This window comes from Abramis brama, assembly GCF_963993115.1.
Source record: "Abramis brama genome assembly, chromosome: 4".
NCBI classification, from domain to species: domain Eukaryota; kingdom Metazoa; phylum Chordata; class Actinopteri; order Cypriniformes; family Leuciscidae; genus Abramis; species Abramis brama.
In genome coordinates, this window is record NC_139966.1 from 20280167 (window position 1) to 20307673 (window position 27507).

At 38.5% G+C, this 27507-nt stretch overlaps 1 long non-coding RNA gene across 1 annotated transcript; it reads right to left on the reverse strand.

Moving 5' to 3' along the window:
• Positions 1–11895: 11895 nt before the first annotated feature.
• On the reverse strand, positions 11896–12685 carry LOC311081128. Its single transcript, XR_014605805.1, has 3 exons — positions 12418–12685; positions 12128–12234; positions 11896–11990 (listed from the first exon to the last, which is right to left on the reverse strand). It is a non-coding gene; the product is annotated as an uncharacterized lncRNA (long non-coding RNA).
• Positions 12686–27507: the final 14822 nt, after the last annotated feature.

The window sequence follows — 27507 nt, forward strand, 5'->3', positions numbered from 1 at the left end:
CCGGCAAAAGTAATGATTATTAATATGTCAAATATAGCAAGGAGACATTTTAATATTAATAAACAAGTGTTTTCTGTGTCGACCGCAAAGATAAAGTTGACGATGCGTCGCGATCTTCTCAGAACGCGCCAGAGAGAAATGCACATTTCATAAGCAGAAAGCAGTCTGTTTTCCTTCGTTTTGAATTGTTCGTTTTAAAAGTAGACATTTCCAGCTTTCTATATATTTCTCAGGTCTGTGAGGCAAGTAGCATACCTTACGCTGAGTTTCGGTTCATTTATGAGACAAGAGTCCAGTTCACTCGCCCGCGCCTGTGTCATGATTATCAATTTTCTACTATATGCTTCTTATTTATTAAATCCAGATGAAACATTGATTAAAATTAAGATACAATTAATAAAAAAACGAAATTCACTTTAAAGAAAGGCTTTGTGCTTTCTGTTTGAGGTCTCTGTGAAATTTTTAAAGTTGCTTTCAGAGCAGTCATGTCCGTAATGGAGAACTGTCACGCCCGTAACATTGTTTTTTTTCTTATTTTTTTTTCACATAAATGCGAACACGAAAAATAAAATAAAAATAATATTTTATGTTCTATGGAGGCCGATCTTTATTCATCCGGTGGGTATATATCTTTTGGTTTGCACAGTGTAATTTATAGAATTACTAAAAAATATTTTGCCACCTAAAAGTTTTTTTGTGTCACGTCACGTGTATTTCCCTCATATTAAATATAAAACGCATGTGTAGACTGATATTTTTCTAATGTCTTGACTCCTTTCAGACGTTTCAAAATATTGGTAGGCTATTAAATGCATTTTCTGAGAATTTATATTTCAAGTTTTGACTGCAAATGTCACGTCCATTACACTGGAATCGCCCAATTTTAACGAATTTATCCTCATTTTATTGACTAAAAATGCGTTAGAAAACGTTAATCTCAAAGACGAGTTCATTCAGAATCATAGTTTTTGTGGTGTAGGTGTAGGTCTACGTATTTTATTATGTTAACTTAAATAATACTAACAGTAATTTAAAGATGTGGTAGCCCTACATCTTACACATTGTGGAAACAAAATAAGAATGGAAACTAAAATATGGTAGTATCGCGCACAGCGCACATTCTATCAGCAGTTCTGGCGCCTCTGTCCCAATCAGGGCTGGAATGGGAGAAAAAATTCCATAGGCTACTGGCCCACTACATATGATCATAAACACCCCACCCATCTTTGCACGCCATTGAATATGTATACCAACTCTTTTTCCTTAAAACCACTAATGCCATGTAGCCTAATTAGGAACGAGCGAGAGTTAACAGATTAAATAACAACAACAAAAAAAACATTATTATTAAAACAATTTACTATAAAAAAATAAATAAAAAAAATACTCCAGAGTGATTAATCCTAAAACAAGCTATAAGCTGCATTGGCGTAGCAACACCAGTGTTTCTCACAGGATTTTTGGTAAAACTGTGGTGGGTGGACCTCGGGTCCTCTAGGGGGATTGGGGGGCATGCCCCCCCCGTAAGAAAATTTTGTGCATTTTAATGTTAAATTCATCAATCTGGAGCACTTTGAGAGTTCACAATTAAAAGCTCCAACCCATATTCACTGTGCAAATTGAACAAAGAAAAACTCAATCCTCTTTTAGTTAGTGTCTGTCTACATTACACTAATGATAGTTATAATATTAATCCCATGGCAGTAATAGCCATAAACAAATGCACTGAGAAATAAAGGAAACTTTCATAATTAATTTTGTACTAATTTCTATACTTGAAAGTGATAAGCACATGATCTTTTATTTTGATGGAAACTGCATCGAGCTTTTATTTTATTTTTTTATTATTTTTTTATTTTATTTTCAAACGCGTCTCATTACAATTCTAGTAAACTTCGGTAATCGTTTAGGCGGCAGGTATAAGGCTGCTGCGGCGCTGACTGTCACTTTAAGGGATTTTTTTCTCGACTGATTACATTCACTTATTCTCACCAAGAAAGTTATTTTGACAATTGTGTGTGAATGTATCTATTCGGGCGCAAAGAAGATGCAAAAGATAACTCACGCACTCACGTTTCATGCGCACGAAAACTAGTGGAGTGAACATGTGATGTGCTCATCACACGTTTAACCAATCTGACAGTCTCGCAGCTCGCATCAGCTTCATGCGACCAATGAGAGAGACAAGTAAACCCTGAATTGGACTATACAACAACATACTTACGAACAGGGGTTAAATTGGGATTTATTATGTGGGGGGGCTCTCCCTAGGGGGGTCCGGGGGTTCACTCGCCGGCGCGTCCGTAGCCGCGTTTCCATTACAGATTTGCGCAATTATCTAAATATCGATAAAAAAAACTATTGTGAAATGACGGCGTTTCCATTAACCGATGTTATGCGACTAAAACGTCCTTTTTTCTCTCGCGATAAGTCATTCCAAAAATCACGGCAACGGACGTTGGTTTATATAATATCACAGCCACCGCATTAGACATTATTATTATTATTAATGGAAGGAGACGTGGCATGTTATCCAAGCATTAATGGCAGGGAAAGACCCTTATACTGCGAACGACACATAAAGCCTAAGGAGTTTCTGGGTGTTTCGCCCTCATTTCTGCTCCGAGGTTTTTATTGTGGCATTTATTTGAGATTTAGAATCCAGTATTCCTATAGAGCTCGGGCGTAGACGTTATGGAATGATGCATTGTGGGTAACGGCGGCCATTTTAGAGGCAACGCAGAAGCGTTCAGAATAAAGTAATAGCGTAGCCGACCGGTCTCCACCGGCACCGAGAAAGAAAGAGAAAAAGTTATGGGCCGTGACAAAAAAAGTTGGCTATACCGTGTACTTACAAACTTAATAATGAAGCCAAACAACGCTACTTAAAAAACAAATTAGATTATAGGCGAATCGATCCCTATGAATAAAGTCTGGAGTAGGCTAATACCAAGCCTCAGTTTCCCTGATATTTTCCTACCTGGTCTGTGGAGTGAGCGCTTACACCTCCGATCCAGAGCCGGATTTACAATTTCCTGTGCCCTCGGCAACAACATTCACACACACATTTTAATTGTTTAATAAACAAATGGGTTTTTTTTTGTCACAGTCGGCTGCAAAGATGAGGTTGACGATGCTGATTGGCGATCTTCGCTGTAAGTTAAGTGAACGCGCCAGAGAGAAATGCAAATTGATTAACTTACATAAGCAGAGAGCTGTCTGTTTTCTTTCGTTTTGAATTGTTTGTTTAAAAGTAGACACTTTTAGAAAAGTAGAACCTGTCACTGGAGGCTTGCAGTTCACAAATGGATGAGTGCAAGATCTGCAGATCTACAAAGTAAACGCGGAGAAAACAATCGTTCGCACCGTGAACCAAGCATCAGTGGTGACACACACACACACACACACACTTGTCAGATTCTGTGAGCTACGAAGCTTGTCTATGTGGGTTTGTTACACTTCAGGAGTTATTTATTATACGTGCAATAATCCACTGTTTTCGTCCGGTTGACGACCAGCGGCGACCCAAGCCATATAGGGAAAACTAATATGATTTATGAGGCGTTTGCCCTGTCGATCATGAGACCGATTACAGCAGTTCACAATACAGCAATACTGAACCATTTTCCAAAAAATAACCTAAATTAATGACCAAATGATCAACGTTACCTACTGCCTACTATACGCTACTACATCTACTTCCATACCGTGATTCCCACAATGCATTGCAGCGTGACGCAACGATCCCGAGCTCTATAGATAGATTTCCGATGACGTCACATTTCTCCCGCAACTCCTTACGGCGCCATCTTGTGTGTCAAGTGGGTCAAGCGTTTGTGTTACGGAACATGATAATATCCTGAATCGGCATTATTCTGAACATAAAAATCATACGATTATTCTCCGTTTGGCTGGAGTTAATGTTCAGTGCTTCTCTTGTGAACATTTAGAGGTTTTGTGCTCTGGAGATGTGACACTTTATCTAATCATTTCCAAGATGGGCTAGCTAAATGCGCTAGCTCTCATCGGCTGTCAAATCGCTGTACCCAGGCGGCTACTATCGACACAGCCCTTGAGAGGTGTTGGCTGGGCAGAAGCACACTCTGACGATTGTCCACCTTCATCACTTTCTCTGTGGCCACATCAGCTGGTCGAGCCAGAGGCAGAGGCTACACCTGGAGCACATCGCTCCGTGCCTCTGCTCTCCATCTCTCTCCTAAGTTATATTACACTAAATTAGTTCGGAGCGTTGTGTTGTTGTTGTTGTTTTTTTACCCAGATGGTGTTGTCTTGACACTGAGTCTAAATGTACCATATAATAAGGGCTGTGCAGATATCAGCCGCCTGGCTACAGCGATGTGAACCGTCAATGCTGTTAAGCAGACGGATTACATAATCAGAAGGTATTAGCCTTCGATTCGAATTTGTTTGTTTTAAAGTGGACATTTCAAGCTTTAGCCTACATAGGCTATATTTTGTTTCAGTTCTCGCGTTCCAGTTTACGGAGATCATGAAAGTGCGTCTGATTGTTTTATTTTATTTTACAAAAGCACAACGTTTTCTTGTTATTGTTTACACAAATAAAAGTAGTTGAGAATAATGTATTATTATTTTCTGTATGACCAGAAATGATAGAGTATTTTAAGTTGTTTCCACTGTTGATAGGAAAATGCAAGTGTTCGCGCTCGCGCCTCCGTGTCATGCAGTGCGCGCTCCACACTCAGCTTCCTTTTTTTGCATAAAAGCGTCTTCTAAATATAGCCTATTAAATGTTATAATAAAATAATATAAAATTATTATTATTTGCGTAGCTATGGACCTCAAACACACCGCGACTTCTAAGTCAGGTGACTGTAAATGCGCAAAAACTGTTTCCATTGCAGTTTTGCGAAATATTCCTTTTTCGAATTGCCTGAAAAACCACCTCATGAGAGCTTAAAAACTTTTTTGCGATAAATGGGAGTTTTTGCGAAATTGACGTGGTTCCATTGTGCGTATTTTCAATTCGCAATTTCAATTTGCGCAATTTGAAGGGTAATGGAAACGCGGCTCGTGTCGTGATTATCTATTGTCTATATACTATATTTATTTATTTACTTCTTATTTATTAAAAACATTGATTAAAATTAAGATACAATTAATACAAAACGAAATTCATTTTAAAGAAAGGCTTTGTGCTTTCTGTTTGAGGTCTTAGTGAAAGTTTTGAAACAGTCTTTTAGTGCTGCTTTCAGAGCGGTCCGTCCGTAACATTGTTTTTTCCTCATATGCCAACATGAAAAATAAAATAAAATGAATATGTTATGTTCTGTGGAGAGCCAACCCTTCTTCATCCGGAGGTTACTTTGGTTTGCAGTGTAATTCATAGAATTACAAAAAAAATATTTCGCCACCTAAAAGTTGAAGATTTTTTGTGTCACGTCCACGGCATGTGTAGCCTATTTTCCTCATATTAAATATAAAACGCTTGATTACACATTGTATTACCTTGTTGTTATGATATAGTGACCCATACAATGTGCCAAATATATTTTCCTTACCTTGTCATTCAAGGCAGGGCACTGTTTATACAACCAACGTTGTGCTGAACTTGACAAAATTGATCTGCTGCTGCAGCGGCGGCCAGCAGCTCGTGGGATTTTTTTTCTTTTTTTTTTTCAAGGCAATAGAAGGTTCTGGAACTTTTGCGTGCTTCCACATCCCGCGCAACTACGGATCTCCCAGGAACATTCATTATTGCTGCGTACATTTATCCGTGTCGGAGTTCTGAGAAGTAGCCTACCTAGATGTGCATGGCATGCGCGAGCGGTGCGCGATCATGGTCGACTGACAACGAGATTAAGCAACTGAACAAGAATACGGCCGTGTCCCGATTGTTCTCATCTCAGCTCCGCCGAGACTAAATAGACATGCCATTTCAAAATCTTTCATTTATAATCAGAAATATGTTTTCAAAAGCATCACTTTGATCAAATTTTATGTGACATAATTTCCAGTAAGCAACTGACTGCAAACGAGCAGGCTTATGTGCCGGGGCTGAGCCCCGGAGAGCCCCGGCCCAATTTAACCACTGCTTACGAATATATTGACGATTAATAATGATTTAAAAACAAAATAAATAATGCACCGGCCCACAGAGACCGCGGCCCACCGGGAATCTCCCGGTAGTCCCGATGGCCAGTAGCCTACATGCCTGGTCCCAATACTGTAAAACTCGACGTACGTTCACATCACATGTTAATGCAGCGGTAGAGTTACACTCACAGGACACTGTGCACTTATTCGCAATCACAAAAGTTCATTATTTGCTCGTGCTTTAAAGCTTTGCCGGGTAAACATTTCTTTGGCATTCTGTTCTGACATGATGCACTTTTTCTAAGCGCGAACTGAAGTGCGCACGCACTGTCAAACAGCGCCAAACTGGATTTTTGTTGGGTCAGACCCATCTGATATCGAAGGGGGACTGATAACGCGAGATCAACATGGAGTTAAATGGAAAAAAATAGCACCAAACAAGCCACTTTGAAATGTTGCTGTTTTCATGAATATAAAAGTTGGGTGATCCTCCCCCCTAGACTAAAAAAAGTTGGATGACCCTCCCCTCAACAAAGAATAAAAAGACATGACCCTCCCCTATTTTCCTCCGGTGGCCCCTTCCATAAATACCGAACGGTCCCTAATTTAAAGAAAAAGGTACAAGGTATTGTTGTAAGTAACTGAGATAGTTTAAATTAATACATTTAAATATAAATTGAAGCCATGCAAAGATGACCATTGGAGTGTGACCACCATCATGCATTGTACAGTGATGAGTAAAAAAAAAACAAATCCCAAAACAAATCTACAAAGTCTATGATATGCTGTATAAAGCAGGGCAAGATCTGATTTTGATACCGTTTCATAAACCACATCACAATAATCAAAGTATGGAAGTATTAATTGAGAAACAAATTTCTTACAAACACTATATGAAAAACAATTCAGAAATCGATGTAACATTCTAATTCCAATGTTAACTTTGCGTAAATTATGGTTAATGTGAGATTTGAAAAAAAGTTCAGAATCAAGCCATACCCCGAGATATGTAATAGTATCAACTTTATGCAATAAGGAGTACTGTACCTTATTTACGTGATACAATTTAAGTTTCTGTCTAGAACCAAAAATCATTACATGTGACTTAGTTTTATTAAGCACACTTTTTTGTTGTTGTAGCCAAAAGCCAATCTTGTAACATATTAAAATCAGACTGAAGAGATAGTTGAATTTGTTTAGAAAGAGAATTTGACGCATATATAACAGTATCATCAGCATAAAGTTGAACCTGACAGCTTTTGAGAATTAATGGTAAATTACTAACACAAATAGAAAAAAAGAAGTGGCCCCAGTATTGAACCTTGAGGGAAATAACTGAAGATAACTGAACTGAACATAACTGAAGGATCAGTAAAGTTGAAAATAAAATATGAATCTTTTTGGGTGGACTGGTCCAACTCAATTGAGCGCCTATGTTTTTATACACATTTTTAGAATTTATGCGCATCTTGGCATTTCCATCCACTGTTTTTTTGTGATATCCCAAAATGCACATAATACTTGGCAGATGGAACCATGACTAATGAAGATTGACTGGACTATGTTGTAAAAAACATTATTTCTTAAACGGATACATTTCAATCATATCTCTTAATCATCCACACGAGACATTGGTGCTTAGACCCTGATAAATGATGCTTGTGGGTATATTTTATTTGTTTGTTTATTTTTATCACACTCCATATACCTTTCCATCTACGCTAACAAGTTAAAGTTATAGTTCATTTATTAATCTATTTTTATGTTTTTTTTTTTCTACCTACAGGTGAAAGGTTCACTTGGAATGAACATTTCCAGTGCTATAACTGCAGGCATCTCCTTTATCATACTTTCAAAGGATTTGACTCTAGGGCCATTTAACACTTACTGCGACAACAATAATTATTATTGTTATGAAATTGCGGGCAAGTATAAGGTATGTTACCAACTTTTATATTCACATTTACTTAGTAATTACAATAAAATCACTCTGCTCAGTAAAGTTGTCAAAAGTCAAGCCTTAATCTGCTCTCATTTATCTAGTCTTTTTACAAACATTTCAGAAGTAGTTTATAGATCTCTTGCTATTACTGATAATTTGCAATGCAAGAAGGCATTATACATTAATTTTAAACTCAGTCCAGTTTGACCTATAAATATGTTGTATTATTATATGAACCTCAAGGATGATAGATTCTGAACTTCTGAACAGCTTGTGTACTGATGTGAGTGCTAATCATCAATTATTTTGTCATTATTATTTGTGCTAATATTGAATTCTCTCTCAGACTCTCTTCTTGGGAATCAGTGGTGTATCATTGATATTCGCCTCCCTTCAGTTTATCATCTCCATCTGTCTGTCAGTGTTTGCCTGTAAAGCCACCTCCTGCTGTTCTCCACAGGTGAGTGATGCGCGAGTCTTTCAGTTGCAAAATTACTTTAAGATATCCAAATGAAAGCATAAGTTTCCACACCAGGACATTTCAGAAGGATTTCAGTCTTTTACTTTTCCATTTGAAGTACATTGATGTCTATAATCCTGAAATACTGAAACTGTCTGCCAGTGTCTTTGCATGTAAGAAGACATAAAACAATTTGTGTGCATTTTTCCAAAGGTGCCGTTTGTTCCACAAGTTTTAACTCAACAACCCTGTTGTTTTGGGCACAATCACTTCCATGATCTGAACAACTCAGAGGTAAGAGAAGCTTGTAACCCTAGTTTAATTAGACTTTGAGTAAAACGGTACTAAAAAAAAAACAGTTCCACAAAGCAAATGTATTATTTGAACTTAGTGTCACTATATGTGAACTGGAAGTGTGTGGATGTAATGGGTGCATTAATTGTTTAATAGCATCAATAAATAAGTGATCTGTAAGCAAGGAAGCGGATCATATAGCTCATATATACTTTTTTTTCTTTTAGATATCTGTGGTCAGCAACCCTGCCATGCATCACCTTCCTGTAGAAAATCCTCCACAATACAGTGAATTTAAAGTATAAATATTAAAACAGAGTCGACAGAGTTGAGGTGGGACACAGTGATTTCCTATGATGATTTGTCTTTCATTTAAAAAAAGAGAACATTATAGAAAAGAAAAAATTATAATAATTACAGAATTTATAAGACACAATAGGGGTATAACAGTACACAGAAGTCACGGTTTGGTAGAATTTCGAAACAGTAAGAAAAATGGTCACACTTTAGTTTTAGGGTCCAATTCTCACTATTAACTAACTGTCAACTTTTGTTACTAATTATTGCTTAGTAAACACCGTTGCATTACAGTGTCCCTTCTTCTGAATTGGAGTGTGGATCATCTGTGGCTGACTGTATTTGTCATCTGACTGCATGCACCGAACTGTGACTGTTCAGGATGAATACATGTACCGTTACACCCTTAGTAAATAATTACTATTCAAGACTAGATACTATTTCATGATTTCTTACGTTTTAAGTCAAGAACTTTACCTAATCATCAGTGAAACTGGATAGATTGTTTTGAACAACTAATTGCTTAATACAATATAAACTGTAAGAATAAAGTATACAGAATGAAAAAATGGTCTTTTTGTGCGTGTTCCCTTTCACCTTTATTTAACCAGGCAAGAGACTTAAGAAAGAATTCTTATTTAGAACAACAGCCTGGCAGGAGAATATCAATATCCTGGAGGAAACACATACATATTTATCATTAAAACTTGATTAAAACAAGGGTGATGGACTGAGTCATGTCACAAAATAGCCTTCCTTTTTTCTTTAAAAATTGTAAACAGATCTAAATATAGATATTAGTCCCATGCCAATCTTAAATTATCATGGCCGATCAAGGTTTTTTTAAACTGTTCGTATCAGCTCTATCAAGCCTGATCCTTTATTTTACGGCAGTCATCGTGCAAGTGGCAGAAATACACGGATAAAAATCTGCAGTGTGGAATTATTTTCAGGCGGAATATGAAAGCAGTGCAACAGCCACTTGCAATATCAATGCGAGCATTTTCAACAATTCTGCGTTCAGTACTACCAGTTTGATACGACACCTCAAAACAACAAAAACTCAGCGGAAAATAGCACACTTGGGAAATAGACAAGCAATGGGTCCATGTCATTTTGCGGGACAATGCACGAAATATGAAAAAAGCAATGGATGGTATGTTGGTAATGAACATCCCTTGTGAAAAAAAAGTGCACTTAAGTGTACTTTTATAAAGTGTACTTATTACATAAATAATATACTTTAAATATATACACTTAAGTGTGAATTAAATGCAATCTTTTCGGCGCACTTAATGCACATTAAGTGTAATTAATTTCAAATATATCAAATATTAAGTTGAAATAAAATGTAATAAGTTGCCATTAAGAGTGATTTTTTGGAACAACTTAATTGGTACTTTATTACAACTTTATATATACTTTCATAATTGCTTCTATTGTTTTTAAAATATACTTAAAGTGCACTACAAAATGTAATGACACGCAATTAATGTGATATAAAATATACTTTAATGTCAGTTAACAATACACTTAAGTGTGAATTAAATGCAATGTTTTCGACAAACTGAATGCACATTAAGTGCAATTAATTTCAAATATATCACATATTAAGTTGAAATAAAATGCAATAAGTTGCCATTAAGAGTGATTTTTTGGAACAACTTAATTGGTACTTTAATACAACTTTATATCTACTTTCATAATTGCTTCTAATATCTTCAAAATATAGTTAAAGTGCACTACACAATATAATGACACGAAATTAATGTGATTTAAAATATACTTTAATGTCAGTTAACAATACACTTAAGTGTGAATTAAATGCAATGTTACAATCAACAAAACTAAATGTAAAACCCTCTAAATTTACTGACAAAATAATCTCTAAAAGAAGTACATAAAAACCTTTCTGTTGATGCACAAGAAAACCCCAAGAAACACTATGCATAAACACAAACAGTTTTGGAAAGAGACCTTTGGGTAATGCTTTACAAAAATATATTAGTTACCTACTTCAGTTAACATGAACTAAGAATGAATAATACTTTAAGCATTTATTAGTCTACAATGTTAACAAGATAATATAATGTTAAAAGATAATATTAGTCTTGGTTAGATCATGTTGGCTAAAAAATAAACTAATATTAACAAATGAGACCTAATTAAAAGTTACCGAACCTTGTTATTTAGCTCTTAAAGGGATGTTCAGCAGAAGAAAGAAATTCATACAGGTTTGAAACAACATGAGGGTGAGTATATGATGACAGAATTTTAAAGTGGAGTATCCCTTTAAACCTTTACCAGCACCAACATTAAACAGGACCAAATGCTTACTCCAGCATTACAGTGAATCTAAGTTTGTCTAAAAAAAAAAAAAAAAAAAACACTTAAGAACTCCAAAAGCACAAAAAAAAAAAGATTTGTCACCCAATTTTTTAAGTTGTTGGAAAGTGCTGTTTATGTCAATGTCCCAGATGCTCTCCAGAGTATATGTGAATGGAAATGTTTCAAAGATGCAGGAAAGTCAGAAAAAATGCCTTGAGGAAAAAAAACAAAAAAACAGAAAATTTGTTTAGAATACTCTATCCAGTCCATTATTATATTTGGCTCAATTGAATGAAAAAGACAGATATACAGTTGCACTTCAAAGTTGATATACACCTTGCAGTATCTGCAAAATGTTAACAATTTTATCAATAATAGGGATCACAAAAATGTATGTTTTATCTTTATTTAGTACTACCCTGATGAAGCAGTTTATTCTGCAAGGTGTATGTAAACTTTTGACTGTTAACTGTTGATGAATGTGTGATGTGATTGATTACAGGGCCACATCGTAGTAGAAAGCTGGGCAAGGTTCCTTCTATTTCCCACAAACACCAGGATTCCACAGACTACGCCATCTTTACTGACACTGGGCTTAAAGTGATTAAAAATAGATAACCTTTTTATTGCTACTTTACAGGGAATTAAGCATAACTTTATCAATTACACAAATATAGATATATGACCCATGCAAACCCAGGACCAATGCAAATTAAGAAAGGTATTCTTACATTTTAAGCTTGCCCCACATAGCTATCTTCATGAAGGATGTTCCTGTTCCTGTATTTACCACGGTTGTCACAGCAATGCTGCAAGCCTTCTTCCTTTGGTTTGTTACCTATAAAATACAGTATATGATGATTATAGGTGCATGTGTAAATGCACAGGTGGGAATGTATTACTTGCACATGCAAAAGATTCAAAGCATTTAAAAGCTATAGGGATAACGTTAGTTAGTGACTTGAAAGTAGTGTTTTAGCTTGATCAGGATGTGCTGTCATGATAAATCTTGTAACATCACCTCATCAATACAGGTCTGTGATTCCACACCACTTGCACTGTATCTCCAATAACAAATATGAACTGATCCTGCAAAATGAATGTTTAAATCCAGATAAACACAAAAATATTACATATTCCAAAACAAATAGTAATTGAACAACTCTTTAAATACAAAATGAAATTGAACACATTACAAGCATTTTTTCTAGAGGTGGGTAATATATTAAATATTTATGGTGGTTATAAGATTGATTATTTGTATTAAATGTATATAAACGTCTTCGAGTGTTACAATATTGGATCAGCATTCAGCAAATGTTTAGTAGCTTGTTTAAAATAATTTAAAAAGTCGGTTTAGTTTAAAAAAAAATCAGCAACCAAATTCCTCGAACACGACCACACATGCCTTCCTCACATTACAGTGTAAGACATTATTAGAACGCAATCATATATAAATTATTGAAAACATGATTAATTCACCTCCCGAGTCTATTGAGTTTATATATCTGCGATTAAAATGCACTCAGCAACTGACATGTTACGGTGAAAAAAAAAATTAACTAAAGAAACTTACTTGACTTATTATTTGCAGCATAATGTCTCATCTGCAAACAAACATCCAAACGTGGTGCTCCTTTTGTTCTCTTGTTTGGCTAGCTTCAGTATCATCACGCATCGCAAACGGATCGCAAAACATAGCGCATTTTTCAAACTCTAGTGAAGTAGAGCGTCATAATGACGTAGTATTTTTCGCGCATGCGCATTAAACAACATATTCATATATCATGCATGGTTAAATGTTATTGCAGCTTTTCTGTTTAAGTTGAAGTTGTTCTAACTCATTGTGTTGTTAAACTCTGTAAGTTCACAACTTTACTCATTAACCTAACTAAAAGTCAATCTTTTTTTTTCAATGTAGTCTAGTGTGATTACAATTAAATGTATTTTAACTTAATTTAAATGCAAATTAATTTTGTTTACATTTGTTTAACTTTTGCTTGCAATTAATACAATTTTAAATGTGTGTTTAATTGACTTAGAACAACATAATGATATTGAAAGTATTATGTTCACAGATGTAAAGTAGCTACAACACATTACTATTAGACTCCTCTCATATATTACATTTTATTTTCAAATATTATGTAGAAAGCTGACACTAGTTGAGTTCATAGAGCAAGGGCTGGTGATAAAAATGTCAACAATAAGTTGTACTGGATTATACTGTATAAGCATATGTATTGGAAAAATACATTTCAACTGCATAATGCACACAGTATATATTATAGACAAAACACATTTAAAATACATGAACAAATTAATTTTGGACAACACACTTGAATTGGAATTAAAATCAATTATTTTCCATGTTTTCCATTAAAACTGTTATTTTATATTTTAGTCAATACATCAAAATAAATTCCCTTTAATAACTTATAACTTTAATACATTTAAAACACTATAAATCATAATTATTTAAAATGTATTTTTAAGTAAAACTTAGTAGACATTGCAAAGTGCATTTTTTAAAACATGCACTTAAGTGTGTTTATAAATATTGTCATGAAAGTGTTCTTTCTTTAAGTTAAGCTTAATTAGACATTATTACAAAGTGCATTTTTAAAAAGTGTACTTAAGTGTGTTAATAAATATTGTGATGAAAGTGTACTTACTTTAAATTAAACTTAATTAAATATTATTACAAAGTGCATTTGTAAAAAGTGCACTTAAGTGTGTTTATAAATATTGTGATGAAAGTGTATTTTCTTTAAGTTAAGCTTAATTAGACATTATTACAAAGTGCATTTTTAAAAATGCACTTAAGTGTGTTTATAAATATTGTGATGAAACACAAGGATAAAAATTACCCCATGTGTACAGTGTTGTATAAAGTACTAGAAAGCAATACTTGAGTAAAAGTACAAGTATCGTACTAGAAAAAGACTTTGATAGAAGTGAAAGTTACCTTTTAGAATATTACTTAAGTAAAAGTCTTAAAGTATCTGATATATACAGTACTTAAGTAGCAAAAGTTGTTTTCCGATATTTAATGTACTTAAGTAATTGAAGTAAAAGTAAAAAAAATCTTTTTTTTTTAAAAAAAGCAAGCAGTTAGAACTTTGATTGTGAACTTTATTGTGGCTTTCTTATAGTAAAGCATATTCAGGGTTCCAACTTCCCATATCTTCTTAATCTCACTCATCAAATCAAAATTACAGTCTTTTCCAGGACTTTTCAGGCACAATTCTCTTAAATTCAAAGAACAAACAGCATATTTTTAGAGCTGACTTCAAAGAAAAAAAAAACAGAAACAGAAATTTCACTTTTGTATTAACTTATAAAAATAAATAACTTATTTCTTTCAAAAAAAAAAAAAAAAGACCTGCTGGTAGGGAGAACATTTTGGTCATGTGGTATGAGCATTTGTAGGGCTTACTCCCCAGGTCACCATCTCACACACACACACATTATTTGAAACTGAAAAGGTGTTTGTTCATCTTCAAAAGAAGCTGGTTCTCAAAGTTGGCAGAATTCAGTCTTACTCTTCTTGGACTGAAGACAAGTCCTGCGATGCTAAATAGCCTTTCACAGGCTGCTGAGGCAGGTAGAGGAGTGTTCAGCTTCACAGAAAGCTTGCAAACTGCTGGGAAGGACTTCAGCAAGTCCATGTGATCTGATGAACAGGCCAAGTACCCATCCAGCTGTTTGGCGCCATCTTGTATTTGAGACGACTGCGGGGCAGAGAAAAAGTCATCATCTTCAGACGAAGTGGACCTGCTGGCATCGCCTATCTGCAGTGAGGGCTCTTCCAGATGCTGCCTGATGTAGTCAGTTCCTGAAATAGTGTGGATAAAAATATAATTTATACAACTAATGCAACTGTCTAATCTGCCATGACCCCAACACAAACTTTTGATTTAAGATTTGTTATTTTAGTTTGATGTACTATCCATGCACCTATAATTCAAGGTTTCTTATTAGTACCGAGGGTAAATTTTTATTGTGCAGCAATCATAATCTTGATTTGTGAATTGCCAGTATGACAAATTGTGAAAATATATACAACTAATTTTTCACTATACCCATGATATCTTAACCGTTTTGATTGTGGCTTCATCCTTTGTCCACATCGTGCGGAATTTCGGAAGCAGAATCGCAGCAGCGATCAACTCTGGTTCTCCTGACATGTGGCCAAAACGGTTCATGATTCCCATCTGCAAGGCAGGTTATTTATAGCACATTTCAGCAACAAGGCAATTCAAATTGTACTTTACATAAAACATTTAAGCATTGAGACAAAGTACCAAAGAAACTTAAATATAATTAAAATTAATCATTGAAGAGTTAAGACAATAGAAAATAAATACAATAATAAAAGTTACCTGTAGAGCATCCACCAAAGGCTTGCAGTACTTCAGTGGCAACTTGACTCGGTCAAGTTTGACAGTGAGCAGGTTGATGGTTGGAAGTAGCCACCCCATCATGGCATTTGCTTCTGCTTGCAAGATGTTGGTAGCCTGGGCGACAGGGCTCATGACAGTGGCATACTCTGCGAGAAAGGCGAGTTCAGCTGGATTAAACCTGTTGAAAACAAAACACAACAACATTGTTTTTATAACACTGTAACCATTTCATTGGATTCATCAAAATAACTGCTGGAAGAGTAATTCCGTAAAACTGACCAATAATAAGTGGAAGTTGGGATACAATGTGATGTAATGTAAAGTTATTAGTGTCCACGAAAGAATGGTACAAAGAAAGACATTCCAGATGTTTGATTATGATGAAATAAAACAAAATAAAACACATAATTCCTACTTACATTGGAAGCTTTAAGTCAGTGCAGATGACTCTGATGGTCCCCTCTCCCTTTTCTTTAATTATTCTCAGCAGTCTTTCCACTGCCAGGAACAGGGAGTTCCACCTGGTGGAATTCGGGCGCAGCAGCTGGAGGGAGCAAGCATCTTCAACCATTTCGGCTGCAAGGGTGGATTTTCCACATTTGTTCCAAAGTGCACTACACTTGCCAAATGTTGAACGATACACTTTCTTGTACCCCTCATTGGATGTGGCTTTCATGGCATCAACAGTAGCTATTAGGTTGAGTAGATGACAAGCACAGCGCTGGTGCTTTGGGAGCTGGAACTCTAAACCATCATCTTCAGTCAGAAGTGCTGACACATCAACACACTCCACTTCTTCATCCCCTTCTTGATCTTCTTCTTCCTCTCCTGGTTGAGATGCACTGTCATGATCACCATCACTTCCAATGGCATTATTGTTCTCATCTTCACCAAAAACGTTGAACGCTTTTATGAAGTTAGAGCCATTGTCTGTTGTTGTTCGCACAATCTTCCGCCGAATTTCAAATTCAGAGTGGATGTCATTCAGGGCACTTGCCAAAACATCAAATGTGTGCGAACCTCTCAGCTGTTTACAGGCTAGGGCTGCTGAGCATCTTTTGAGACTGTTGGGGTCAATCCAATGGGCAGTAACACCAATGAAGCTCCGCCTTCTGACAGACCAGCAGTCGGTGGTGGTGGCGATATGGTCAACTCTCCTCATGGCCTCAGTCACAGCCCTCTTCATTCCCCTGAAGGCATCATCAATCATGGAGCGCAGAGTCAGACGTGACATAATTTTTGCATTAGGCTGCAGTTCCTTCACAAAATCTTGAAATGGTTGTTCTTCAACAACATGGAATGGCCGGAGTCCTTGGACCACATAAGTCACTATAGCTTTGTCAATGGACCTCTGAGACACAGTCCTGGTGTTCACCAATGTGGTCTGCTTGATGCTGGTGGTGGGAGTCTCAGGAACCCTTTTTCTCTTTGTTGATGTAAGCTCTTCATACTTTTTGAGGTGGTGTACATGCTTTCTCTGTTTCAGAGGGAGAGACATTTAATGAGCAACTTTAGCTACAAAATTTAAAAGTCACACAACACAAACAATTGTCATTTGACTGTTAAACATTATCTAACTCGTTGTGTGGCAATATAAAAGCACTGTGACTTTGCAAGTGTACATTCACAATTTATAACATTAGCCCAACATTATCCTATAACCACTGAGTTTTGATTTAATTAACATAAAAAGAAATCTCAAGTTTGACAAAACGTTTGACAGTCCCTCTGAATACAACGCAAAATTAACAAAATATTAAAATTTTTTGCGATCCTGCATAATTTAATCCTAATTTAACCCCAAAATAATCACAAAAATGAAAAAGACCTCACAAAACATTAAATTATAATCACCCAATTGAAATATCTCTAGTTTAATTAAAATTTTCAATGCATTTTTGCGTGGATACAGATGTTGCGAAAAAGGGGAAACTCTTTTTCCTCGATTTACTGAAGCCTATAATGTAAAACGTATTTTGCAGCTGCACAGCTGGCAGTGAGTGTCTGGCTCACTCATTGGCTGTGCTGCGGCAACTACACGTCACGCCATTACACGTCAGAGCCCGCTATTACACGTCAGAGCCCGCCATTACACGTCAGAGCCCGCCAAGGGGGCGCGGCCTTAGCTTTTTACGGTCTAATATTAGTCCCCGAAAAATGCCATTTTAGCAGGTTTAACGACCGAAGCGACAACTTGCCAGGTTACTATAGTGCGGCCGGCTACGCAATACTCGTTCCCTAGTCTCAGGGAACTGAGGTCACGATAGTAACCGAGTATTTACACAGATATGTACATCCTCTTCGAATGGTCACTTCGTAGTAGCTATACGCAGTGGGGACGCCATGCAAAACGCCGCACTATAAGTAACTGGTTGCCTTCTGCAGCTCAGGACCCCTCAACTCAGGATTTACACACAGTTCTACAGTATAAATTACTACACCTGCTGTTAATATTTGCGTAGGTCAGGTAGAAAAATTGCCCATAGGTTGTCCTGATTATAAAATATAAAAATCGCACATTTTTTTTTAACAATTTTCTGGAAATTACCACCACAAAATCAGTAATTTTGATCGCAAAAATCACAAAAACAAATCGTGAAATCCTGGAGGGACTGGTATGATGCTTTTGAAGACATTAATAGCCCTTAACACTTTCTTTCTAACCTGCCACTGATTAATGTAGCAGTTTTCAAAAAATATTTCTCAATCTAACATTAGCCTAACGTTACCTGAGGAAATATTCGGCCTGGCAGTTATGCTATACCATAAACAGTTAAGCGCAGGAGAAAATCAGCGGTGTAACGTTAACATTAAAGTTGACGTTAGTTAAACATGTGCGCCATGTAAGCTAAATAATTAGCAATAGCAACGTTAACAAGCAGACGTTAGCCTGGCCACCACGTTAGCCAGATATCATACGGCTTATGATAACTTATGTTGAATCACATTGACATTGTGGATTAACTGAATAACTATTAAATTAACCTACCTCAATGTGCTTCTTCAGGTTGGACGGTGAGTTTTTGAATACCAAAATTTCAGTGACTTTCGGTAGGCATAAGAGGCACTTCATCCGGTAGGAAGAATCTTTCATTCCAATGTACATAAACATTTCTTGCAAATACGGCCACGGGTGTATTATAACGTTATCTTCTTCACCACTATCGTCAGGGTGGTCGTCTATGATAACAGGAGGTCCTCCAGTAGGTGCTCGTGCTTCCATGGCGGTTTCAGTTGTGCTTCCTCCTCCTTTGGCATGGCAAGAAACAAGCATTACGCTGAAATAGAGCGCGCGCCGTGCGGAGCGTGCATAATGTAATCTAGGAGCAGTGATTCGCCAGACCTCCCTTATTGCAGTTGCACACATTTCTTTTTATTTTTTTATTTTGTAGTAACGAGTAACGGAGATGCTTAGTGGAAATATAACGGAGTAAAAGTATAAATTTTGTCTAGGAAATGTAGTGGAGTAAAAGTGAAAGTTGACATAAATTTAAATAGCGAAGTAAAGTACAGATACGTGAAATTTCTACTTAAGTACAATAACGAAGTATTTGTACTCCGTTACATTACAACACTGGTGTTCACCAAGCCCATCTAGCGTGTTTGCTGCCAAAAAGCAATTTTTTTAGTCTCATCTGACCACAGAACCCTGTGCCGTTTGAAGTTCCAGTCGTGTCTGACAACTGAATATGCTGGAGTTTGTTTCTGGAGGAGTGAGGAGGATTTTTCTTGAAACCCTCCCAAACAACATGTGGGGATGTAGGGGTTTTTTTAGTTTTTTTTTTTTTGGCTTTCTGACCCCAAGACTCAACTAATCTCTGCAATTTTCCATCTGTGATCCTTGAAGAGTCTTTGGCCACTCAAACTTTCATCCTCGCCGTGCATTAAGACAGAATAGACACACGTCCTCTTCCTGGCAGATTCGTAACATCTTCAGTTGATTATAAATTCTTAATTATTGCCCTGATGGTCAAAATGGGGATTTTCAATTCTTTAGCTATTGTCTTACAGCCACTTTCTATTTTGTGATGGTCAACAATCTTTTGCTGCGCATCAGAACTATATTCTGTGGTTTTACTCATTGTGATGGATGATTAAGGGGATTTGGCCTTTGTGTTTCCTCATATTTAAACTCCTGTGAAACACGAAGTCATAGCTGGACAGTTTCATGTTCCTAGTCACCCTGGTGTACTAAAAAAGGTCAATATTAATGGGAATATACTTCAGAGATATTTTAGTCGTAAAAAATTCTAGGGGTGCCAATAATTGTGGCCAACGTGTTTTGGAGAAAAACATTTATTTCATAACGTGATTTCCCCCCCACTTTCAATTCTTTTACTTCAATGAAAGGTTAGAATTTTGCACATTTTTTGAATGAAAGATCAAAAGGATAAACGATGCAGATTTATTTTTTACAGCCAGTTTTGATCATATTTACCAGGGGTGCCAATAATTGTGGAGGGCACTGTATATAGAAGACATCCAGATGGAAATGAAAATGCCAACCAAGCGCCTAAAGCAAGATGTGCAAGTTAGATGGAACAGAAGTCACTACATGATGCAGAACCTTCTAGAGCAACTGTGTCTGTGCAGCTGACCACAACCTTCCAGCTACCAGCTTTAAACATAAAGGAAAGAGGTCCATCAGTGAAGGAAAGCGGTCAGGCAAGTTTTTTCCTCCAGTGAACACTTGGACCCCCAGATAGTGCTCTGAATCCCTGCGCAATTCAGAGTTCCTTTGGCACCACTGGATAGGATACAGCGCTTCAAAAGAGTTGGTAGCCAGCATCTGATCAAATGAGGACCCGAGCGGTACACTTATCACACTTACAGCCTCAGTGACAACGGGATAGGGGTATCTTGAGTTGTCTTGTTTTGCTTGTTAGAGTAAAGAGGCCAGTTTGTGTTTTATTCGGCCACTACTCACCCTAGCAACAAATCAGGCCTGCAAAGGTGGAGTTTATAAACTATACCCTAGTGTGTTTGGGTCCACAACCTCTAGTTCTGTCAGGACCACTACCGTCAAATACAATTGACAATTTGCATACAGTTTGGATTGGCGGTATGGTTCCGTTCTGGGCGAGAACTCCCTGCGCATCCATGCAGCCTAGCATGGATAAGAGCAGGGAGAGCAGCAATAATCCCCCTTGGGGTACACAGAACAGAACCAACATGAAAGTTTGCAAATATATTTAATTCCAATTTTTAAAGTACAACATATTTCGAGAATTTATTCTGATTCAAGGGGAATCAGAATGCCAAATCCTGACTGGGCGAGAGGAGGAGCTGGGGGGTAATTAGCTCCTGAGAAACGCGATAGTTGCTGATAATACTGAAGGAGCTTATATATGTATACAGTGATAGGCGTCGTATTACTATAGGTAGATGTGGATCAGCTAAGGGTCAGCTGATGCGGGCTTGACTAACGTGACCTGACAGAACTAACGCTACGCTTGATTTTCACAAATTTCATAAGCACCATAAAGCGGTGAAACGAATTTCAAACACATTCAGACGTGCTTATGAAATTTGTACACAAGACAGATTTCCCTGACCATAGAAAGTTACTGATTTATAGACCTGGCAAAATAAGGGTTTATGTAGAGAAATCCATAATAGTAAGTTTAATTGAATTTGTTTCACTTGGCACCAGACATTGATTTTCATTAAATGGTTATTTGTACTTGAAATAATTTATTCAGAGAAAATTAGTCAACAGTTTCTATGTTCATGTGAGTAGTACTTATGGAACACATTGTGTCAAAATGATTTACGACTTTGACCTTTGACCTTTTGGCAGGTTGAACTTCCTGTGACCTTTTATGATTGATGGGTTGAACTTCCCGAATGAGGTCATGGGATTAACCTTTGCCCTATCGATCATGTAGTGTGACAGTTAGTTTTTGCCCTATGACCTAGCTAGGACTAAATCATAGTTTTGACAGGTTTGTCCTATTTGAACAGAACAGATGTTGTTTTGCCGGATAGTTTTGTAATTGGGTTGTAGGCGTTCCCTATGTTTGTGAAGACGTTCTTATAGGTTAGTGTGATTTCAGTGGTAAAAGGACCAATATCTCCACTGCTAGATTGCATCAGTGCAGCTGAAAAAGCTATTTCTCTGTCTGATATTGAAAAACATAAGCAATATTGTGATATATATTACACTATTACACTGAGAATGTATACACTGAAATTAACATCATTCAAGCACACTTTCACCTCTATTTTCCTTTCTCAACTCCACTTGACCCAGAGTAAGATTTGATATTTCTGTGAAGGAATAAAGATTCTGTTAAATGACATTCACACTGATTATTGTAATAGATAAAAACAATTTACACATTATACACTAAATTTTACACTAACATTAACACTATGCAATGTATTGCATTGTTATTTTACTTTGAGGATCATTGATAAAAGTGTGAATGTTTTGGTGAGATACCATCATTTTTCTTGTTCATCTCTTCCAGGATAAACGTCTGTTGTTCCATCAGTCGCGTCTCTAAAGCTCTGATGTTTGTTTTCTGCTCTGTAACGGTGGCGGTCAGTTCTCTGATGTTCACTTTCTGCTCTGTAACGGTGGCGGTCAGTTCTCTCAGCGCTGCATGGATGTCAGTGAAGAACAGATGGTAGTTTTGTTGGCTGTCAGTTGAAGCTTCATCTCTCAAAGTGTCTGTTTGAGGTGGATTCTGTCTTCCGTCCTCAGATCTGAGCTGTTGACTGATCTCATTCTCATTGAGTCCTCCATCTACCTGATGCTGTACTAAATCCATCATTCTTCACTGATGTTTGTTTCTAACTCTTGCTCTGTCATCCTCACAGTCTCTCATGTTCCTCTTATAGTGTCCTGATTTACTGTCTTTTGTACTTTATCTATATTGCTTCAGATAAATAAGTAGTTCAAGTTAATTGTTAATCATAATCAAAGGGATGTTCCGGGTTCAGTAGATGTTTATCTCTATTCACAACATTTGTTGATCTCAACAGAAAATAACTTTAAGTCGTCTCTGTTTTTTTATATATATATTTTTTAAGATCAGTTGAGGGACTTATCCTAAAGGGATAATCACAGAAATGTGCACCTCTGGTCGAGTGAATGGATTGTCAAATCTGCACGCTAACGCAGGTTAAAATCTCACACTTTAACAGTATTTATAGCACCTAACTTAATAAAACAGGCTGTGACTGTGAGGAGTGATTACCTCAAAATATACATCCATATGCAAGTTTGAGTGACTTTATTTAAGCTATTGTCACGTGCCAGTGATTATCCTGACCGCTGATATATTTCTGACCTCTGATATAGTTGGTCACATGACTCTCTGGTATCTATGTTGTAACAGTCACTGTCTGTCACATGGTTTACTTGTTCTAATTGTCAGTGCTATGTTCATCCCATCCACTAGGGGAAACCAGTAGCACCTATTCATTATGGATAAAAGAGGAAGTAGAAGAGAAAGGGGTAGATTCAGTTTGAGTAACCACATGTGCTGCGTTCCAGTCCACTTTTAGACACGCACTTGCGAACTTCCCTAAGCACTTCCCCTCGGGGGAATCCCCAACGCCATTTTGAAGTGTGTTCCACTTCGTGAAGTGGACGAGGGAAGTTTAGATGGACAGACCCTCGTTCCCTTGATTTTGACTGAGGGAGCAAGTCTACTTCATATGTACACTTCATGCACCTATATGTCCCACAATGCAGTATGACTGTGACGTCACCATATATCTCGTCTAATCATCACCACAACAAACAACTCTATGATATATTAATCCAATTTTTTTTTATTGAAAACAACCCAAACACCATATATACATTTGGATGCTGCATTGAACAAATTCTTAAAGGGAAAACAAATGTAAATAATAAATCAATTACATAGCTGATTCCAAGTGATCAAGGACTTAGGACGTTCCAATTCATCTCATTGCAGGTTCCGCCAGTAGTGGGCACTCGCAATGACGTACATCCGAGTAAACGAGACGGAGGGAAGTTAGCAAGTGAAGGGCATGACAATTTTGGACTGGAACGCAGCCATGGTATCTGCTGAAGAAAGGGGTAGATTCAGTTTGAGTAACCACATGGTATCTGCTGTTCTCACTAATAATCCTGGCTTGAGAAACGTTTAGTTTGCTGCTCAGCCGTGAGTTTGTAGTTCTTATATTTCATCTTTTGTGTATGATTTGTTGAAAAATTTGTAAAAAAGTTGAGTTGTTTTCTTTTGTTGAGGAGTTTTGTATTACACGTGACTTACATTGCCCTTGAGTGCTGGATTGGGAGTTTGCTTGGGTGCAACTGCCCAAGGATTTCATTCAAAGACTCCCGGGCTACAACCAGAAGGACAAATACTTCCTTTCATCAATTCCTACCATTTGCTGATAAGACTGTTCATTCTAAAGACTGCCCACTTTATTCATCAACATGTTTACGGGACGTTTCACACTCATCCACTCACACCATTTCTTTTTGTGTGATGTATTTATTGTTTGAGTTTGTTTGTTTGGTGTTTATGGTGAATTGTTTTATGTAAAAATTCAATATATGCTGAGAAAAGATTTTTTGTCTTTTGTTGATTCATGCATATGTCACAGGCAGGGGGCGCTAGCCGCCTCTCCTAACTTGCGTACCACCCTGAGGAGCAAACCGTATTCCCACAAAGTCAGAACGACACAAAATAGCTTCAAAAGGTTTTATGTTTATTAAATTATTAAAAGAGTCTTTAAAGTGAGCAATTACTCCCAGGAGGATTCGACCAGCAGTTCCTCGTTCCCTCCAGCAGAGGCGCAGACAGTAGAAGGGTCGCGTCAGCACAGCAGTTTCTCGTTCCCTCCAGCAGAGGCTCAGACAGTAGAAGGATAGCGTCAGCGCAGCAGTTTCTCGTTCCCTCCAGCAGAGGTGCAGACGGTGAAGGAGAGCGTCAGCGCAGCAGTTTCTCGTTCTCTCCAGCAGAGGCTCAGACAGTAGAAGGATCGCGTCAGCGCAGCAGTTTCTCGTTCTCTCCAGCAGAGGCTCAGACAGTAGAAGGATCGCGTCAGCGCAGCAGTTTCTCGTTCTCTCCAGCAGAGGCTCAGACAGTAGAAGGATCGCGTCAGCGCAGCAGTTTCTCGTTCTCTCCAGCAGAGGCTCAGACACTAGGAAGCTAGCGTCAGCGCAGCAGTTTCTCGTTCCCTCCAGCAGAGGCGCAGACAGTAGAAGGATCCCGTCAGTGCAGCAGTTTCTCGTTCCCTCCAGCAGAGGCTCAGACAGTAGAAGGAGAGCGTCAGCGCAGCAGTTTCTCGTTCTCTCCAGCAGAGGCTCAGACACTAGGAAGCTAGCGTCAGCGCAGCAGTTTCTCGTTCCCTCCAGCAGAGGCTCAGACAGTAGAAGGATCCCGTCAGTGCAGCAGTTTCTCGTTCCCTCCAGCAGAGGCTCAGACAGTAGAAGGAGAGCGTCAGCGCAGCAGTTTCTCGTTCCCTCCAGCAGAGGCGCAGACAGTAGAAGGATCGCGTCAGCGCAGCAGTTTCTTGTTCCCTCCAGCAGAGGCTAAGACAGTAGAAGGATAGCGTCAGCGCAGCAGTTTCTCGTTCCCTCCAGCAGAGGCTCAGACAGTAGGAAGCTAGCGTCAGCACAGCAGTTTCTCGTTCTCTCCAGCAGAGGCTCAGACACTAGGAAGCTAGCGTCAGCGCAGCAGTTTCTCGTTCCCTCCAGCAGAGGTGCAGACAGTAGAAGGATAGCGTCAGCGCAGCAGTTTCTCGTTTCCTCCAGCAGAGGCTCAGACAGTAGAAGGATAGCGTCAGCACAACAGTTTCTTGTTCCCTCCAGCAGAGGCACAGACAGTAGAAGGATTGCGTCAGCACAGCAGTTTCTCGTTCTCTCCAGCAGAGGCGCAGACAGTAGAAGGATAGCATCAGCACAGCAGTTTCTCGTTCTCTCCAGCAGAGGCTCAGACAGTAGAAGGATCGCGTCAGCGCAGCAGTTTCTCGTTCCCTCCAGCAGAGGCTCAGACAGTAGAAGGATAGCGTCAGCTAGAGGTCTTCACAGTGAACCCGAGACCCGTTGACCCGGGGCCCGACTCGGGACCCGTACGGTTTCGGGTCTATATTTTAAATGATCAGCCGGGTCCGGGTCGGGTCCGAATCTATTACGTCGGGTCCCGGGTCTGTTTAATTGTGTGTATACCCGTGCGATCGGAGTCATTAGATCAGACTCGGAGAAAACCCGGTCGTGATTAGACACGGCTTGTGTTTTTTTGTAACTTGCAACTTGTAAAATTAGGACACTCAAAATAAATTGCGTTAAAAAGCATATTTTAGGTTGATCCAGCTAGCGTGCATGTGCAGTCTCAAGCGCGTCATGTTTCTATGGCAACCAGTTACCAGAGCTTCAGTGAGGGACCGCCAAACCGTGCTTTAGATTTTACAATCTTGTTTAATCTTAAAGTTTTAGTGGTCAGATTCAGACTCGATGCAGAGCAGAGAGCACGGAGATGATAGCAAATAAATAATGTCAGCGGCCAGGGCACTGAACGAGCAATCGTTATTATAACGTTAGTTCAAAAGGGCAAACAGTCAAAGTTATTATGCGAGTTAACTCGAGTCGAGTCAGAATGTAAGTTACATGTGCAAAGTTGCATTTGTCATCCGTCACCGTGACATCAAGTGGACTTTTGAAGCTGAAATAATGAGTGGATTAAGCTTGGACTTGGAATAACGAGAGGAATAACATGATTGTCGGAGGATTGTAATGCATGATCACAGCCAGTCAGGTAACGTTAACGTTACAAGGAAGGGAGAGGAGACTACTACGCTACCACGGCTCCTTAAATTAGGTAAGACAAAAAGTTGTATTTTTCGCAACAGGTTTATTGACTTGTAATAGCAGTTTAAGGTGGAATATGTGACAATCGGGTCCAGTCGGGTCTGTGTCTTCCCGATGGTTTCGGGTCCAGCTTTCAAATAACGGGTCCAGGTCGGGTCCGGTTAGGCATTTCTCGGATCTGCACGGGTCCGGGTCCAGCTTTTGAAATAATAGACGGGTCCGGGTCGGTTCGGTTTAGCACATTACGGGTCTCTTTCGGGTTCGGGCACGAATTTTTGGACCCGTGAAGACCTCTAGCGTCAGCACAACAGTTTCTCGTTCGGGTTCGGGCACGAATTTTTGGACCCGTGAAGACCTCTAGCGTCAGCACAACAGTTTCTCGTTCTCTCCAGCAGAGGCTCAGACAGTAGAAGGATCGCGTCAGCGCAGCAGTTTCTCGTTCCCTCCAGCAGAGGCTCAGACAGTAGAAGGATAGCGTCAGCACAGCAGTTTCTCGTTCTCTCCAGCAGAGGCGCAGACAGTAGGAAGCTAGCGTCAGCGCAGCAGTTTCTCGTTCTCTCCAGCAGAGGCTCAGACACTAGGAAGCTAGCGTCAGCACAGCAGTTTCTCGTTCTCTACAGCAGAGGCGCAGACAGTAGAAGGAGAGCGTCAGCGCAGCAGTTTCTCGTTCTCTCCAGCAGAGGCGCAGACAGTAGAAGGATCGCGTCAGCGCAGCAGTTTCTCGTTCTCTCCAGCAGAGGCTCAGACACTAGGAAGCTAGCGTCAGCACAGCAGTTTCTCGTTCTCTCCAGCAGAGGCTCAGACACTAGGAAGCTAGCGTCAGCACAGCAGTTTCTCGTTCTCTCCAGCAGAGGCTCAGACAGTAGAAGGAGAGCGTCAGCGCAGCAGTTTCTCGTTCTCTCCAGCA